Below are 3,627 nucleotides of genomic sequence, written 5' to 3'. Positions count from 1 at the left end.
ATTACACTTTTATTATTATAGATGTTTCTATCTCTCTCTCCCTCTCCCTTCCTCTCTGAAATCAATAAAAATATATTTAAATAAATAAAAGAATAAATAAAATTTACAAAAGCATATCTTCCTGTGAGGGGATTTTAAAAAAAAGGAGGCAGGGGCAGGGGCGGGGGTAATCCTGTCCTAGGAAGGTGTGGGTTTCACCCCCGGCTGCCACCACTGCAAGCAAGCAGCTGCTTTGCCCACATATGTAAGTCTCTCCTCTTCAAGCTCTTGTGAATTTGAATACGGCTACATGTGAGTGCTTCAGAAATGATCCATCCCAAGACTGGGCTCAGAATGGATATCTGCATCCCTTACCTGGTGCTGGGGCAGACTGGAGTATCTTGGTTTTCATTCCTGCAGTGAATGTGGCCTCAATCGGGGACCTCAAAAATAGGGGTGTGCTGCCCTAGCTGGTTTGTCTCCATGAATAGAGCATCGGCCTGCGGACTGAAGGGTCCCGGCTTCGATTCCAGCCAAGGGCATATGCCTGGGTTGCTGGCTCAATCCCCAGTGGAGGGTTTTACAGAAGGCAGCCAATCAATGATTCTGTCTCATCATTGATGTTTCTCTCTCTCCTTCTGTCTCCCTTTCTCTCTGAAATAAATATCCATAATTTAAAAATAGGGGTGTAGATGGCCTGTAGCATTCTCAGCTCCCTAAGAATTTGTGCTTCCCCCTCTATAGATTTCTAGGGTCCCACTGTTACCGATTCAAAGTTCATGCACCCAATGCATCAATAAAGGCCAATATTCAAAGCATCAGAGCTTGGAGGAAGAAAAGGTTTACTGATCAAGAAGGCGCCAGCTGGAGAAGAAGGGGCCTTAAAGCTCCCACAAAGCCATCTCAGGAGAGCCCAGAATTCAGGCTTATTTCGTGTCAAGGGAAGGGAGAGCAGGCGAGAGGGGTGTGACACCTGGGCTCCCACAGGGACCCAAGGAAGAGCACAGAACTCTCTGATTCTCTTTGTCCCCCAGTTCTCCAGCGACCTCTGCTCATCTCATTAGGTATTGAGGCTCCCACAAATCTTTGCCAAAAGTTCAAGCTTTCAGCAGAATTTCTCTAATAATTAGCATACCTAGAGCATGACCTGAAGGCCATGGGAGAAATGCAGGCTAGAAATAAGATAGAATCAGAGAGAGCTTTTCCTTCTGTTACACCACCTGCCCAGGGAGGTCCCTCCCTGGGCAAAGCCTCCCTGCAGAATAACATAATCCCACCGAGAAGGGAGTAGAACCTTACACCCCCTGAGCACAGGCAGGCGCTGCCAGAGGGCAGGGTGTGTGGGAACATTGCTCATTCTCTCTGCCTCCTGCAGGTCAGAGTAAAGCCATTGCCCCACAGATTTCATAGCCGCACGAACCACACCTGCATACTTTCCCTGCCTTTTGTGGGAAGCTGGCTGCTATGTCAATAAGCTAGGCTGCAGCCCTAGCTGGTTTGGTGCTGGGGATAGAGCATTGGTCTGCGGACTGAAGGGTCCCAGGTTTGATTCCAGTCAAGGGTACATGCCCGTGTTGTGGGCTCGATCCCCAGTAGTGGATGTGCAGGAGGCAGCCAATCAATGATTCTCATTCACCATTGATGTTTCTATCTCTCTTTCCCTATCCCTTCCTGTCTCAAATCAATAAAAATATATTTAGAAAAGTAAGCTGGGTTGGAGTGTATTATCACAAGCATTCCCTGAGTCTGGGCAGCCCTGTTGGCTGGGTTGTTGTTTCTGTGGAGGGGAGCAGAGTGTACCGCCCCAAATATGCCTTTGGAGATACTGACTGTTTAAGCTGTTCCTTTCAAGAAGCAAAAGCCTCAGGAAGACCCCTGTCCTTCTCCCTAACTGCCTGAAAGGGATCTAGAAGAGGACCTGCTCCAGGAGGGGAGCTCAGCACAGGCATCTGTAGTTTAATAGGAACTGGGTGGGAAGGACAGAGAGGACACTAGCAAGGCCCTCTGATCACAGTCCTATTGTTCAAGTTGGCCCAGCAAACATCTGTTTTCCATTCCATGTGAATTGCCTTCCTCCTCTTTCAAATCCCAAACCACAACTCCCCTTCTCTTTAGGTCTGGATGGCACCTGTGCCTCAAATGCCCAGTCTTCCCTGGGGTTTCTCATGGCACAATATAAATGTATACTAATAAAAGGGTAATATGCAATTTGGTCATGACGCCCTCACAGTCACGACCAGATATTCTAATTAGTCATGAGCAGTATGCAAATTTACCATCACTACACACAAATAGCCACTCCCATGTGGTCACAACATGGCCTGCAGGTGAGGGACGTTGGGGGCAACAAGGCTGCAGGGGAGGGCAGTTGGGAGCGATCGGGCCAGCAGGGGAACAGTTAGGCGTCTATCAGGCTGGCAGCCAAGTGGTTAGGAGGTGATCAGGCTTGCAGGCAGAAGTGGTTAGTGGCAATAAGGCAGACAGGCAGGTGAGTGGTTGGGAGCCATCAGTCCTGGATTATGAGAAGGATGTCCCAGATTGGAGAGGGTGCCGGCTGGTCTGCGGGACACCACCATTAGTGCACGAATTTCGTGCACCAGGCCTCTAGTATATAATAAAGCTGTCATGTGTAATAAATATGTCATGTGCAATAAAGCTGGCTGTTTGCTCCTGTTAACCTGTCTGGTGTTAATTTGATTATTAGTCTAGGCCAGCCATGGGCAAACTACGGCCCACGGGCCGGATACGGCCCGTTTGAAATGAATAAAACTAAAAAAAAAAAAAAAAAGACCGTACCCTTTTATGTAATGATGTTTACTTTGAATTTATATTAGTTCACACAAACACTCCATCCATGCTTTTGTTCCGGCCCTCCGGTCCAGTTTAAGAACCCATTGTGGCCCTCAAGTCAAAAAGTTTGCCCACCCCTGGTCTAGGCAGAAGAATTTAGAAAGGTGGAAGGAAAATGTGTTTTTGTATTCCCCACACTGTGCTCTTCCTGGCATTAAGGGGTCCAATGGCATGGTAGCACCATCAACTTCCTCATCAAAGGTCACGGCACCCGCCTCTTCACTCTCATCACTTCCCCTGAGATTCTATCCCTTCGCTGCCAATCAGACTTTGTCTCAAGTGCTTGGACCTTAACCTGAGGGAAACCCAGAAGAAAGGTGGCATAACCGATTTATAGGGAAAACCCACAGCTTTCTGTTTGCAGGGACAGGACTAGTGCGAGGTGAGGAAGGCACTTGCCTTGGGTGCAACATTTAGTGGGGCACGAAAATGTTACTGTTATCATCACCCCGTTTTACAGCTCCATGGAAACTGAGGCAGAGGGGACATTGCTTGCCCAGAGTCCCACAGGGAGGCAGGGCTGTTCACACACAGCCTTGGCCTCTGACCCCGCAGTGCTGGTCCCGAGTTGGCCCTAAAGTTTGGAGGCTAGCACAGCGCAGCTCAAAGAAGTCCTCTCACCCAGGGCTGTGTCCTTGCACCTGGGCTCCTGGTCTGGGAGAGGCTCCTGCTCATGGGATGCACAAGCTCCTTGGTGGCTCTTCAGCAAGACCATCCCATCCTGGTCCTGTGGCTGTGGAGTGGCTTTAAGCGGTCGAGGCAGAAGCATATTCCTCCTCCGACACCCTCCATGGCCCC

Source organism: Myotis brandtii, unplaced genomic scaffold, assembly GCF_000412655.1.
Source record: "Myotis brandtii unplaced genomic scaffold, ASM41265v1 scaffold1040, whole genome shotgun sequence".
Taxonomy (NCBI): domain Eukaryota; kingdom Metazoa; phylum Chordata; class Mammalia; order Chiroptera; family Vespertilionidae; genus Myotis; species Myotis brandtii.
Note: the sequence above shows the minus strand (reverse complement) of the source record.